The following is a 17,684-nucleotide window of genomic DNA, read 5'->3' as shown; positions in this document are numbered from 1 at the left end:
AATTAATTAATTTTATTTTCTTCATTTTATATTATAAGTTACATTGGTTCAGAACTGAATAATCTATATGATTTCGGAAGAACTGTATGTATGATGTGAAATCACCAATGAAAATGTTGGTTTCCAATTAATTAGTTTTATAATAGCCTTTTGACAATGAAATAAAACTTTTTTTTTAATTGTCGAAACTGTTTATATTACTTGTTTTTGCTAAAAAAATATTTGGAAGATCACAATCAAAATAGGCTCATCTCATGCATTATTGGATTTGGACATCGTAATTTCAGGATCAAACTAACCATATTGGATGCAGGTTACTTCAATTAATAATATGAAAAAGAATTTACATTGTATTGTGTGTATGATAAAATATTGGTATATTTGATATGAACTGCTATTTGAAAATTGCTAATAGGGTATCATACTGTCGAAATACACTATTCTAAAGTTTTTGTCTCAATATGTCACGTGTTCTGTAATAGGCAAGTTTTTTGTTTAGGAACTATGTATAATAAATCATAAATATAAGAGAAAGAGTGTTCAGTTTTATATTTTTGGAATTCCTTTCTTGTACTTTTGTTATTAATTTTTTTTTCTTTAAAATTAATTTTTGAATGTTGGTTGTAATTCAATTTTATTGGATAACCGGTCCATTTCTATTACTGCTACATATTGGTTGATTGAAGTAATCTCATTTCTAATATTAGTAATATAAACAAATATGTATATTTGAAAAAAAAATTAGTTTGATGGATTTTTCTTTACATCAATATATGGATAAAAAAAAGAGTAGTGTATGTTATATAGTTATATAGAGGTGGAAATAAGTGGAGTGGTAGAAATATATAACATGGCTTGTATTCGATTTGGTCAATGCAAGTCTGATTTAATTTATCACAAAATAAATTCAGATTTACAAAATATCTTGTTTAGTATATTAAACTTGTTAAATAATATATAAATAATTAAAAAAAATATTAAATATATAAAATTTATGATATGTTAAGATAAATCACACAAATAATAAAATAATTCTAACTCAAAATTCTACAAATAAAGGAGAATTGGTTGCACTTTATGTCCTGAAACACTTTTATATTTGATTCGATTTATGCTATTTATATGTAGATCGAATCATGTACCATGAATATATTGCACAAGTAGTAAATTAAATTTACTATATATATATATATATATATATATATATATATATATATATATATATATATGTTGTACAGTTAATCGTTTATTTATTATTTATTAATTTTAAAACATAAATATCAATATATTAAAAAAATATTCTCTATTTAAATTTAAATAAAATATAAAAAATCAAAAGAATAAGAATAGAAATTTAAATATTGTGTTTAGTTCAAATTCTAAATAATTTACATTTTTTTAAACTTATGAATTTAAAACGAAACACTAAATTATTTTTAAAAATTCATTAAAAATTATTTTTTGACTCTTTACCATATAAAGAATTTTACCAATACTTTTGATATTAAAAAAATTATTATAAAATATATCTTTTTAAGGTGACATAGAAATTAAAATTTAAAATTTTTTAGAATCAAAAGTAGTAGATAAGTATACAATATAAAAAGACTAATTATATTTATACAATATATAATTTAAAAAATAATTAAAATATTATATTAATTAATTATTATTTAATTTGTGAAATTAATTAAGGATAGAACAAATTTTATTTGCATTATTATAGATATTTGTCTATATGTTAGAATGTTAGATAAATTTTATGAAAACTCCAAAAAAAAAGTGAATGCTGACAAATAATATATTTTTAATTTGTTTTTGAAATTAAATTTTTTTATAATTTATAAAATAAAAAAAATCCTAATGTCTGATTATATTTGAACATTGAACACTATTGATAGACCCATTTGCCAAGTTCAGCTCACTTTGCATTACATTGGTTTGTTCAGTTCTTTTAAGTAATAACTTTCTTAGAAGTGTTTCCCCATTTATATATGGATTCTAAAAGATTATCTTATCATTTTAATATTAAAAAAAAAAAAAAACAGAGCCAAATTGATTATGGTTGTGGCGGCACTGTTGTCTGTAATTGTGTGAAGCCAGAAATGGAAGCTAGCTTATAGATGACAACGAAGCCACATGGTAGTTAACGAGGAAACGGCCCATGATGTCAGTGACACGTGTTTGCATGATTAGCCTCCTGTTCCCCAATGACCAGATCAACACACTTGTGACGTGGACGCCATCACACCCGAACCCTCCTCCAAAACTAAAAAGATACCCCATTTGTGAGGAATGGATTTTCTTCATTTTTTTTTAACAGAGTAAAGTGTGATTTCTCACCATTAATTTTATAAATAAGATTAAAAATAAATATAAAAGAAGGAACAATGAAGAATTAGAGATCATACTTTATATTGTCAATTTTTTTTAACAATTAAGAGGATCCTTCCCTCCTTTTTGAATCATTTTGCCTTCAATCTCATTATTATTTTTCATTTCAAGTGTTAACTTTCTCGTTACAAAAAATATAAATAGACAATAAAAAAATTAAATAATATAAATATGTGAAATATTTAATTTAATAAGTATGTAGATAATTATATTTATTATTTTTAATTGAATTATTATTTCTTTTGATTTGATAACTCATATACCTTTAATAATAACTGAATATTCAATTTAATAAGTATGTAAATGATTATTTTAATATTAAAATTTAAAAAATAATTTAGAGATGAAATATTTTTTTATTCTATTAGATTAATTCTAAAGTTTATTATTCATATTATTTATAAAAATTATTGTTTATTTAACAAAATCTGTCATTATTATTATTATTAAGATTCCAATCGTCTAACCAGTCTTGAAAATCACAATAATTAATCAAGCTGCATTGGAGAAATTAAAAGTTAGGTCCATATTACATGATAGAAAATTAAAGCATATAGTTAATTTTATGTAAAATTAATAATTTAAAATTATTAAATAATTTAATAAAATTAATTAAATTATTATTTAATAATTTTTATCTATTAATTTTATGTGAAATTAATTATGTCTAAATTTTTATTATATTTTTTTAATAAAAATAAAAAAATTTAAATTCACAATCTTTTAAATAAATATGGATCGAAAAGATTTTTTTTTTTTACTATATTAGATACTATAAATAATTTGTTATGTATGTTTTTTCTTACTTTATTCATTAAAAAGTTCTAGTAACTCATAATAATGTTATGCCCATGTGTTTGGTTGTTGGGCAGCATATGTTGTGTCCCCTTTTCAGTTTTATTATTTTATAGTAGTTAAAGATACAATATTTATATTGACAAAAAAAAAAGATACAATATTTTATACACATGATTTTGTTGTTTTTATTATAATTTATATATCACTACGGTAGATTCATTTGAATTTCAACAACTTTGTTTTATATATACAAGTCAAATTCCTTCGCATTACTTAATATGCATCGAGTTTTCTACGTGTGTAATATAGGTTACCTAAGAAATTGTTAAAAGTTAGTTGCTATATTATATTAGTTATTGTGAAGAGTTTGGAGTTCAATATTTAACTTTTAATTACGTCGGCATTGATAATGATGAATATTATAATAATGTATGTCCTCGATCCTTTTTGTTTTAAGGCGGTGTTATAATTTTTCATTAAAATTTGTGATATATATATATAATGTTTTAATATTAAATATAGGCAGTGATATAAGCATTTAATTACTACAAGTTCTACAAGTCCTTCGTGTCTTGGCTGCTACCAGTAATACATGTGTGGTCCTAATTTTCATTAATAATTTAATATTTATATATATTTTTTAAATATTGATATTTATAATTAGTATATAGATCAGAATATACCGTACCGTAGGACCCAAAAGGTCTTCCCTTGTTATCTTTTTGTTTTCTTCCTAAGCTGGTTGAATATACTTCTCTTTTTGTCCTGATGAGATAAATCATAAATGTATGTGCTTCAATTCGTACCTTTTTTCTTTTACTACTTTAATAATTTGGTTTTGCTAATAATATTATAATGTATGTATGATGTTCACATCAATATATATAATTTCAAAGTTTGATCCTAAATGAGACTCACAATTTAATCAATGTTTTAATTAATAACCATATCATTTTTTTTCAATAATTAGGCAATTATAACCTAATGGCTAATTAACAGGCTAACAAGGAGTGACATAATTTATTCAAGTCGTTATTCATATTGTTATATATATAATTAAGATTAGATAACAATGTGAAAACTAGGTAGCTAGAGTCTATACACTGTTTGAAATTGAATATATACGTGGAAAACAGAAATAGCTCATTCTCTGGCTTTATTAAAATATATCTCTAATTCTCTATCAATAATTATTATCTCTCCAACTACACCATTATTTTCCATAGGTTTCATTCAATTTTGAATCCGATAAAGACAGTTAAGAAGGCAGCTCATCAAGCAAGGCTCAAAATTCATTGGAATATTAATTATAATTATTCCCTTGGCATAATTCCATATTTTTTTTTATCACACATCACAAAATATATGGTAGCGGCATAATGTAGAGAGGTAGATAGAGGAAGTTTCGTGCGGGATAAAATGTACTATTTGTTTGGTACGTACTGCATGGTTAATTAGATTGATTGGAAAGTAGTGTAAAAGTCAATTTAGAAGTTTTTGGAGTCTTGATTGTGACATTATTGGACAATAATAATATAAATAATATAAACAGATCAGAAATTAAAAGGGATTATTTCACTATCACTAGCTAAGTTCTCTGTTACTACTGTGCTAAATTCTCTGGACAATGAACATGTATGTTCTAGTTCGCAGCTTGCAACTGGTGATGGTGATGCCACTTCTGGGGAGGTCGGCTTTATCGGCTCTGCTTTTATTTTTCTCTCTCTTTAAATATCTAAATGTGACTGTTGTTCTGATGTGTAAATTGTTATCTTGCTAATTTTATTTAGTTTAACATTCATTAATTCCAGTTATAATTAATAAATATTAAATAAAATAAATTTAAATTATTTTTGATACCATAATAAAAACCTAAAATATGATGAATTAATTTGTATTATGCAGTAGGAAAAGTAAATTCTAATCAATTAAAAGAGAAAATTATATTTTATTCATCAAGTGAGATCTATCAATTTAAATTAAATACAGATAACATTCTAACAATAGATCTTTGCTAGAAGAGCACAAAGTACACAGACAGTTTCTCTATAAATTTCTGCTACGAAATAGATTCTTATTTTTAGTTTTATCAAAGGTTTCAAAATTATTTTCTGTTACAGACCCAATCTTTATCTTCTTTGTCACTTTCTTTATTATCACTACCACAGGAGTTTATTTGCACATTTACTTCATAAATCTTTATTTGTGGTGTTTATGGTGATATTCATAGAGAATATAGGCAAACATTTATAATTTTTTAACTAGCGAGTGAAATTTTGAACTTTTTCTTATTGTTCTATAGTACTCTTTATTTTTGTAGTGAATAATTGAGGGTAGTATCTAGATTAGGAAGTCATCCTCTTCTATATTGGAACTCTTTATACTGCAATAGAAATTTGTAGTGATCTTTGGTTAGATTCTCCTCAATTTACCCAAATAGACCAAATAATTTTAGAGTTAAGACTGTAAATGAAAATAATAGAAATAGATTATAACTTCACAATTAATTAAACTTCAGCTACAATATTCATTACAGCCAAAAGCTTATACACAACCTATTTGTCTGTTATATTATTTGTCAATGTAAATCTGTTTTCCTAAGTGATATATCTTGTAAGATCAAGAGTTTGATGTCTAATATTTGTATAGAATAATTGAAGAAATATTTTTTTTAATAAATTTAATTTTGATGTATTATTATTATAAAATATTTTTATATTATATATCTAATTCAGTAAAAATAACTATTTTTACATGAATTCAAAAACATGGAGTTTAATTAAAAATATGGAGTTTATTTGATTTATATTTATATTTTTAATTATTTTTTAGTAATATTACACATTCAAATCTTTCTATGAATAAGTCTAACTAAAGTTAAACAAATAAAACATGAAATAATGCTACTCATAATTGATTTTTTTTGTTAAATCAACTTAATGAGAGTTGGTTAACAAAAATACTTGGATATATAACATTATTCAATTTTTTAAAGATTTTATAAAAAAAATAAAAATAATAACTATAATGATTAATTAAATAGGATGTCTACTATTTTTCATTTATAATTGATCTATTGAATAGTATGATCACCACCTACTATTTCTAATTGATCATTGCAATTAACATGCTCACCATCTACCTACCGCTCATTTAAAATTATATGTAAAGAAAATCTATGATCAATTAAATTTGTATTTTTGATAATGTCATTTTTTATATATTTTTTTGCATTACATTTTGTATGAATTTATAAAAAAAAATAGATGATATTATTAAAACAATATATATAATTTTCCGTCCCGCCTCTTCAAAATCCGCATGTTAAACACTGCGAATTAAACGAGTTTTAATTTTTAATTATGATAATTTTAAATTTTTAGTCCAATTCATTTTTTTTTGGTAAATTATACGGACTAAACCAGTGAATTTTGACCCACTTATCATCCCGACTCAAAATTTATTCGAATATTAATCATAATTATTCCCATGGCATAATTCCATTTTTCTTTTAATCATACATCACAAAATATATGGTGTCTGCATAATGTAGAGGTCGATAGAGGAAGTTTCGTGCGGGCTAAAATGTACTATTTGTTTGGTACGTAATGCATGGTTAATTAGATTGATTGGAAAGTATTGTAAAAGTCAATTTAGAAGTTTTGGAGTCTTGATTGTGACATTATTGGACAATAATAATATAAATAATATAAACAGATCAGAAATTAAAAGAGATTATTTCACTATCACTAGCTGGCTAGTTAATGTTGTCTAACATGCACGTCCATTGAGATGATGATGATGATATGGTTTTATTGGTTTTGTCATAGTTCTACCCCATTCTTCTTTAATATCATCTTGTCATTTGTTAATCCAAGAATATTAATTGTGTTAACTTTGTGTATAACTTTTATATATTTTAATTTGATGTAACGAGATTTGGCCTCTGGGGACTCTTATTATTATTGGCCTTGCATTTTAATTTGGACACGTACACTTATGACTTTGTAATACTAGCTAGAAACTTATGACTTTGTAAGATGGGTCTAGACTATTATTATTAGTTGTATATAGAGGAATAATAACAGCCACCAACTTGTGATGATTACTTGTACCTGTTAACAGTTTACCTCTTTTAATTAATTTGTCTCTTATATATATATATACACTACACAAGTAGGTACTCTTTTTCTAAATGTACATGTGTATATAAAAGTGAGTCTAGGCCTAACTCAAAGTTACTATAATTATGCTTAATATTTTTAATTGGCAAAATTAAGGTTAATATTTTTTTATAATATTTTTTATTTCGACAAACTAAAAATTAATTTATTAAATATTTATTTAAGTATGTAGATGAGTAAATCGATTATTCGACCAATCTAAATTAATTAAAATAATATTAATATAAATATATATTGTTTGTCAATAATTGACCTGAATTATTAGAATAATTGAAAGACAATATTTAAAATTATTTTATATAATATAATATTTATAATTTTATATAACAATATTGTAAATCTATAATATACATGATCTAATATCGATCACTCCATCTGATGTTATTATTTCTTTTCTAGTAAGCTTGAAAAATAATGAATGAGAATCCTTCATAAGAAGACAAGAGAGCCTTGTTAAACTTGTATTAAGATTTGGTAAATACAAGTTAGGGATATCCATAATAATGATCAAGATACGTCGACTTTAAACTAATCTAACGCGTTAGTTTGAAGTATCATATAGGTCGACAATGAAAAAATTAAGATATATAAACATATCATATATTTAATTCAATAAATATGTAAATAATTATATTTATTATTTTTAATTGAATTATTATTTTTTTATTCGATAATTCATAAACCATTAATAATGATTGAATATTTAAATTTATTAAGTATATAAATAATTATCCTAATATTAAGGTTTAGAAAGTAATTTGGAGGTGAAGTATTTTTTTATTCTATTAAATTAATTCTAAAATTTATTATTTATATTATTTATAAAAGTCATTTTTTACTTAACAAAATTCTTCTTGTTATTATTAAGATTCCAATCGTCTAACTAATCGAGTCTTGAAAATCACAATAATTAATCAAGCTGCATTGGAGAAATTAAAAATTAAGTTGATATTACATGATAAAAAATTTAAGTATAGTCAATTTTATGTAAAAATTGATAATTTAAAATTGTTAAATAATTTAATAAAATTGATTAAATTATTATTTAATAATTTTTATCTATTAACTTTATGTAAATCTAAATTTTTATTATATTTTTTAAAAATAAAAAAAATTTAAATTTACAATTTCTTAGATGAATATGCGCCGCGAAGACTATGTTTTTTTTACTATATTAGATACTATAAATAATTTGTTATGTATGTTTCTTCTTACTTTATTCATTAAAAAGTTCTAGTAACTCATAATAATGTTAGGGAGCTACTCAAATGAAGATGCAAAAAACATCTTTTTATGAAGATGCTTTGTATAAAAGTGTGATTTATTGATTTGGCCACACTTCAAATAAAAACAACACTTTTATAACATATCAAAATCTAACCCTACACTCCATCATCTAAGGGTCAAAAAGAAAAATCATCACATGAAGACAATTATAATATCTTCATGGGAGTACCCACCATAATGTTATGCCCATGTGTTTGGTTGTTGGGCAGCATATGTTGTGTTCCCTTTTCAGTTTTATTATTTTAAAGTAGTTAAAGATACAATATTTATATTGACAAAAAAAAAGATACAATATTTTATACACATGATTTTGTTGTTTTTATTATAATTTATATATCACTACGGTAGATTCATTTGAATTTCAACAACTTTGTTTTATATATACAAGTCAAATTCCTTCGCATTACTTAATATGCATCGAGTTTTCTACGTGTGTAATATAGGTTACCTTAGAAATTGTTAAAAGTTGCTATATTATATTATAGCCACCACTCACATAAACATCACAAAAATAACTTTTTTTAAAGACGTCTAAGTGGCAAAATCTAAACCATACATTCTAAAACAATATTTTTTCACTACAAAACACTTAAAATCGTAACTTTTTATAAGAAAAAGCGTTACCTAATGCAAAAAAGTAAATTAAAAGATTTAAGAGAAGAAATTATTAAACTATCAAAATTAATAGATCAAAAACTAATGATTTTAACTAATGTTAATTGTAATGATACCGAATTCCTAAAATCAATACAAAATGATTTTTCTCAAAATCTTTATTTTACTATAAGTTTTATTAAAAGACTTCAAAAACCTGAAAAAACTTATATTTCACACGGAATTTCTAAAAAATGCTACCATGAAAATGATTCCCCACATCTTTATCATACTTTTAACCCACAATTAAATTCTATAGTAGATATGCTTGAAGAAATTTTAGTATCCATAAAATTTCAAAGAAATAAGAAAAAAGAGGAACCTAATATAAACAAAATCAAACAGATATTAAATAAATACTTTCAGAAAGAGAATCCCAAAGAAGAAAATTTTCAAAATATAATCAACATAGCAGAATTAAAAGTAAAACCACCATTGAAATTATGAATATTGAAGAAAAATTAGAAGAAGTTACAATGCTTTTTAAACAATTAAAAATGGCTCAGAAAAATAATATTATGGAACAGGAATTTCAAATAGAAGAAGATTTAGTAAATTCTGAAAATATAGAAAATGAAGAACACATCCTAGATTATTCAAGTGACGAAGAACCAGCAATTCCAATACAAGTAAAAAACGAAGCTGGAACATCTAAGGATAGTCAATCTCAATTTAAATGGGAAACAGGTTTTGATAATTATGCTTTTAAAAAAGGGTTTATAAATAAAGATTCAAAATATACAAAAATACCATCAAAATACGTTCCTAAAACCCAGGAAATGGAAGGAGAAAGAATGCTCGATTTAGACTGTAAAAAGAATGAAAAAGAAATTTTCAAAAATTGGTTGAATTCCTTCTTATTAGAAGCCTTTACTAATCCAAAACTTAGTGAATTATCTGGAAGAGATATTTGGAATTACATAGGGTTTCATACTAAAGGAACTATAAGAGATTATATGACATCAATAGAAAACCAAATAATAGAAGAATTAGCAACAAAAACAACAGCTTATGATAAGATATTACATATAATGATGATTCTATATAAAGAATTTTTTGAAAAAAATGTTATAGATCATAGACAAGAAGTCTATAATAAAGAATATCAAGAAGCAAAAAACCATTTAGCTAATATTCAGATATATGATTTATGTAATGTGGAGTCTTATATATGTGAATATAGAATACATTATTACAAATTAAAAAAAGAAGATGAAAATCATTATCTTAGTATGTATATAACAAAACTTCCATATCCTGCTAATGAATTTATAATGGGAAGATTTATAAGAGAAATAAATAGGAGGACAATTGAAAATAATTTTGGTGGAGCAACCTCTGCAATAAGAGAGAAAATAAAAGAACGTTGTATGCAAGAAGCGACTCAAAAAAGATTTGCAAATATAATTAGAATTTGCTGTCAGGATAATGAAGAGATACCCCAAAAATATGGTCTTAATAAAAATTTTCAAAGAAAAAGAAAATACTATCCAAACTGGAGAAAAAAAATGTATTTTAGAAAAAGAAATAACAATAAAAACAAAAGACAAAAAAGTGACTATTGCCCAAATAAAAAAGAAAATTGTAAGTGTTGGTATTGCCAAGAAGAAGGACACTATGCAAATGAATGTCCAAAAAAGAAGAATAAAAAGGATCTTACCAAACAAATAGAAATTGCTAAGTCTTGTTTCATGAACCATTAGAAGAATCTGATGATAACCTAGACTATATTTTTGAATATGTCTCAGAAACAGACTCAGAGACTGAGTAATAATGCCACATTTATTACTATAAAAATAACAGAAAAATTTATAAATGCTTTCATAGATACTGGAGCAACACAATGTTTTGCTAGTACAAATATAAAACTTGATTGGAAAAAATTAAAGAAACCATTAAGAGTTAGAATAGCTGACAAATCAATACATAAAATTGACCAAAAAGCAGAGATGGCTGAAATTTTTATTCAAAATTATAGGTTCATTGTTCCATCTATATATATGTTAGATTCTGGAATGAATTTTATCATAGGAAATAACTTTTTAAAGCTATATCATCCATTCATTCAAGAATTAACATATATAGTTTTAAAAGCTCCACACGATTCTTCAATAAATCAAAAATCAAAACGTATAAAAATACCGACTACTACTATAGATAAGATCTTAAAATTTAAAATATTTTCTATATTAGAGACATGTTATTTAAATTTATACTTTCAGATAAATATTCCAAAAAATAATCTTGAAATAAAGATAGAAGAACTTTTGGATGAAATTTGTGCTGAAAATCTTTTAGATATTAAAAATACAAATAACGAATTAGTAAGCATTAAATTAAAAGATCCTACAAAAGAGATAAATATTCCAAATAAAATTCCTTATTCCGCAAGAGATAGAGAAGAGTTCTCATTAGAATGTAGAGATCTTTTGGAAAAAGGAATTATAAGATTAAGTAAAAGTCCTCATGCGGCTCCAGCCTTTTATGTCGAAAACAATAATGAAATTAAAAGGGGAAAACGAAGAATGGTTATTAACTATAAGAAGATGAATGAAGCAACTATTGGTGATGCTCATAAACTTCCAAGAAAAGATTCTATTTTAGAAAAAATCAAATGAGCAACTTGGTTTTCATCTCTTGATGCAAAATCAGGATATTGGCAACTTCGTTTAGACGAAGAAACAAAGAAATTAATTGCTTTTACTTGCCCAACAAAAGAATTAACAAGTGTGTTACTCTATGAATGGAATGTATTACCATTCGGATTAAAACAAGCCCCAGGTATTTATCAAAGATTTATGGAAGAAAATCTAAAAGAGTTAAATGAATTTGTTTTAGTGTACATTGATGATATACTAATTTTTACAAAACAAGATAAAGAAGATCATCTTCAAAAATTATTAATAGTTTTAGAAAGATGTAAAGAAAAAGGATTAGTTCTTAGTAAAAAGAAAGCAAGAATAACAAAACAAGAAATAGAGTTTCTTGGATTAATTCTATCCACTCAAGGAAAGTTAAAACTTCAACCAAATGTTCTAAAAAAGGTAAATTTATTTCCTAATAAAATAGAAGATAGAAAACAATTACAAAGATTTTTAGGGTGTATAAATTATATTTCTGATTAAGGATTTTTAAAGAATATAACAGAATACACTAAAAGCTTATTTCCAAAAATAAGTACTAAAAAAGAATGGAAATGGGATGAAAAAGATAGTATGCAAATTCAAAGAGTTAAAGAATTATGTGAAAAACTTCCAGAACTTTATATTCCAGAAGAAAACAACTACTTAATAGTAGAAACAGATGCTTCAGACATAACCTGGTCAGGATGTCTAAAAGCTAAGAAAGTTATAAAAAGTTTGGAACAAGAAAAAGAATCACTAGATTCTAAATATTCCCCAAAAGAATTACTTTGCAGGTATATTTCAGGGACTTTTACTCCAACAGAACAGAGATATACCACTCATGAAAAGGAAACTCTAGCAGCAATTAAATCTCTTAAGAAATGGAAAATTGATTTACTACCCAGAGAATTTACATTAAGGACAGATTCAAGTTACCTAACAGGTTTCATACGATATAATTTAAAAGTTGATTATAATCATGGACGATTGGTAAGATGGCAATTATTTTTGTTACAATATCCAATAAAAATTGAGTATATTAAGGGTGACAAAAATGTTATTGCAGATACATTAACAAGAGAATGGAGTTCGTCTACAACGCATTAGATCAAGAAATTCAAAAGTATGAGCAAGAACTCGAAAAATGCAAGCATTGTCAGCAAATAAGGACACAGATCCAATCCCTCAAGAAGGCCATTGAAGCAATGAAATCAACACAACAAGCAAAACCATCAGAGTTCAGCCAGCTAAGCATGGTGGACAAATTAGGTGAAGAAAAAATTTCAGAAAATAAAACAATTGCTGAAATTATTAAAAAATCCACCCAAGATAAAAAATATTATGTAATTTATAATGGCCCTATGAAAGGAGTATATGATGCCTGGGAAAAAGCGACACCATTCACACATCAATCAAGGATAATTCATAAAGGAGGGTTTTTAACACTGGAAGAGGCAAAGGAATCCTTCAGGGAATATGAAGCTCTCCATCCAGAGCAAACCCTAAAAAGAGCAGATAAAGCTCCAATTCAAACCCAGAGAACAGGGATAATTAGAAACATTCCTACAAGGGCTGAAATCAAGGAAAAGAAAAGGGTCTGTAGATCAAATCTCAGAGAAACCCTTAACATAGTCCTGAATTGGACTGAAGAAAAAAGGGCAATTTTGGGATATTATCCTATTGCCAAAGAACAGCTAACAAAGCTGGTTATATTTCCAGATGCTTCCCCATCTGACACCTATCAGTTTTTCCAGTATGGATTAATTGATACAATTTTAATTTTTAATGATCTAAAAATTATTAGTGAGTTTCCTGCAGGATTCGTTGATGCAGTAAAGAGATTTAAAAATATGATTGACAATGTAAATTCAAGGGATATATCCCTAAAATTTACAAACAGTTAACCTATTTTTAATGAAGAAGAAGAATGCTTGGTTTCAGCACACCAAGTAATATTCATGTCCGTCTTCCTAGGAAATTTTTAACCAATTGATCAGATTCAAGATTTAACAATTTACAGTCATGAAGGAAGGCTAGCCAGCACATTAGCAAGGGTCTTTGAAAGAACTCAAAAAATAACGAAGGAATCTCACACAAGGATTAATTATAAAAGTAGAAATACTCTGCTTGTGTCCAGTAAAAGAAATGAAATTGATGAAAGAGAGATGAGACTCTTGGTGGAATTTGAATCAGCATTCTACAACTTATCTGGACTTTTAGAAAAGCTCCCTGAAGGGATAAAGAGGAATCTCTGCTATTTGATAAAAGACAGAGAAGACCACAAGTGCCAGCTATGTGCCTCAGAGATATCTGAAGAAAGCAATAATGAAATGGAATCAAGCCACATGATAAAGGAAGAAGACAATGCATCTGAAGGTCACATGATAAAAGAGGAGGACAGTGCATCTGAAGCATCTCTCAACATTATTGCATAGTGACGTAAGCACTTAGGTCATAAAGCACCAACAATGTAGCTGGTGCAAGATAACAAACAATGACGTAAGCAATGACGTCATAAGAAGGGTAAGGATGAGAATTGTCCATCAAACCCAACTATTATAAATAGGTTGCTTAGGCAATTGTAGAAGGCATCAGACAATAGAAAGCAGAAGGCTAAGAGTACTCATATGCTAGGAAAGCAAGGAGGAAGCTGCTGAGACGATTCTATAGTCTGAGGAAGAATTCCCTTAGGGAAAAATAATTCTAAACTCCCCTCTGGAGTTAGTATTTACAATCTCCCCTCTGGAGATAGAAACACCTATGTAAAATATACTAAATAAAGGAAGTTTTTCTCCAGAAAGGTATATCTTCATCCTAGTCTTTAAATTATGAATTATTTAGAAAGTTTAGAATTAACAGAACAATCTGATTATTATAGATTAACTGCTTTATTAGATAATGAAAAACAGGCTGTTCTAAAAACAGAATTAAATCTCAAATCAAATGAAAACTTTAATAAACAAAATCTTTTAAAAGAAGTTTTTAATAGAAAAAATATAATATACTATGAAAAAATTCAACTTGAAGCCCCTATAAAGATAAAATCCGCCAATGGAGAACTTGAAATAGCTTTGATAAATGATGAAGAATTGAGTAAACAGATTGAGAAAATTAAGGATCAACAAAAAAGATCTAAAATTGGATGGATTCATATTAGTACTATACAAGTCTTAATCAAATCTACATATATGAAAGGAATTAATTCACCAATAAGCTTAGCAATCTGTGACAAAAGAATTACTGATGACCCAATAGATCAAATAATCGGAATTGTTCATGGAAACTTGACAAACGTAAATGTTAAATTCAATGCCCATCTTGGATATGCTATACCTTTATCAACTGAAAATCTTGGAAGATCTATAAGTTTGGCTTATAAATTTCACAGAAAGAATCTAATGGAACAAGATGATGAACCATTTTCAATTACATATGCAATAAATTATGCTTTAACAAATAGCCATCATAGTATAATATTTAAAAACAGAGAAAGAATTTATGTCGATAAATTATTTCAGAAAATTGTAAAAATAGAAATACCAAAATATAAAGCTATTGAAAACCCGGTTCTATTATTAAAAGAACCATCAGAAAAATTAGTTTCATCAAATTTTCAAATAAGAGAATCTAAAATTAATAGTCCTTTAAGTTTATCTAAGTTAAAGATTAAAGAAGAAAATTCTGAAATAAAAGAATTAACAAAAAAGGTCGAAAAATTAAATGAAACCCTAAACACTAAATTATGACAATAAATAAAGAAGAAATATATGTAACTTATCAAGACAAGAAACAAAAGCTCTTTGAAAGAGAAAATCGTTTGAATTATTTACAGTTCTCTGAAATAAATCAAAGAGCATTTGAAGCTCTAAAGATAATCTATGACAAGTTGAAAAGAGAAGTTGAAGAGTTAGAAAAATTAATAGAATCTCTAGAAAATAGTGATGAATCGATGATAGAGTTCGCGGAAATTCTAAAATAAATAATGAAGCATAAAAAGATTGAAAAATCAGAAAATAAAATAAAAAGAAAAAGGGCGAAAAAATTAAAAAAAAAAGAGTATAAAAGGGAATTAAATAATCTTCAGAACGAAATTGATGACCTTTTAATAAAAAGGATAGAAATAAGAATAAATATAAATAAGTTAGAATTAAACTTTAAAAATTTATAAATGACTGGAAAACCATATTATGACTTAAAAGAATTAAAGCTGTTGAAAGAAAAAATGGAGAATGAAGTCGAAAAATTAAAAAGATATTTAGAAACAACGGAAAGTGTAGAAATAAAAGAAGTTTTTGAGGATTTAAGAAATTATATTAAAGAAAAAGACAAATAGATAAAAGATTTTATATACAATAATCCATGCAAAAAAGAATATTATAAACTAAAACAAGATTGAAAAATTATAAAAATAAAATCAGAATTATAAATATACATCAAGGACTAGTAATAAATGATCATATAACAAATACTTTAGATTATGAATTTGCAAATTATTTTTATCAAAATCCTTTAAATTTAAGAAAAATAGTAGAAATGGTCAATACTTTAGATTATGAATTTGCAAATTATTTAAATTTTGGTATCAGAGCCAAGTTAACGATTAAGGGTAACACTTTCTCTTTAAGCAACACTTTTAGTGACACGCTTTTAAATCAATAATAACCACAAAATGAAAAACATCTTTAGAAAAAGTTGAAATTGGCAACTTTATCAGAGTTGCCACCTTATATTATTTATCGTGAACAGTTTAGAGTTCAATATTTAAGTTTTAATTACGTCGGCATGGATAATGATGAATATTATAAGGTGTTTATTATGGTGATAAATTTATACGTACCGATACGTTTAAAACATGAACAAATAATAATAAGTCACGTGAAATTTATTTTTCACATTAGCATTTAATTTTTATTTTTTTAAATATATATTATATCACTATTTTTACTAATACACTCTTTTAATTAAATAAAAATAAAAAAATATTTTTTATTTAATTTTATAAAAAATCTTAAACATCCTTCTTTTATTTGATTAAACAAAAATATCCTTTTAAATTAATGAAATTTTAGAATTCAATTAATCCTAATTTTATAGTTTCAAATAATTTAAACAAAACAAAAACATATTAAAAAAAAATAAAAAATCAAAATTTCTTCATCTTCTCCAATTTCTCTAATCATTTGTGCCTCTCTCTAAGCAAAACATATCAAAGAAATAAAAAATTAATCCTTCTTTGTCTTCTCCAATTACCCCCTAAAGCAAAGCAGTGAAAATCCCAAACCAAAACCCTAGGTTCTTTGCCGCCGCCGTCTCAGGCTGAGCGCTTTCGTTTCTTCCTCTTCCCCCTGTCTGGAACCCAGGTAACTTGGCACGTCGTCCCCATCCTCGCTGGCTTCTCTGACCGTGGCTTGGAGCAGCTCGCCATTGGGTCACCGCTTGCCGTCGTCTCTGCTCTCACCGAAGGTTAGTGGCCCTGCTCTTAATTTTGCTCTGGTTGTTAAAGGCTCGGTTTTTTCTTTTTCCCTTTAATTTCTAAAATTTTTATTCAATGTTGTTGTAATGTTTATTGCTGTGTTGTAATTGTTGGGTTGTTGAATGGTTATTTGATCTGAGTTGCCTAAAAATGTTTTCTTTTACTGTGATTTGATCTGGGTTTTGGTGGATCGTCATTGTGGATGAAGCTGCCTTTTGATATCTATCATTTGCTAATATAACTACATAAGTGCAAATACTTTCAATATTA

Source organism: Arachis hypogaea, chromosome 20, assembly GCF_003086295.3.
Source record: "Arachis hypogaea cultivar Tifrunner chromosome 20, arahy.Tifrunner.gnm2.J5K5, whole genome shotgun sequence".
NCBI classification, from domain to species: Eukaryota; Viridiplantae; Streptophyta; class Magnoliopsida; order Fabales; family Fabaceae; genus Arachis; species Arachis hypogaea.
Note: the sequence above shows the minus strand (reverse complement) of the source record.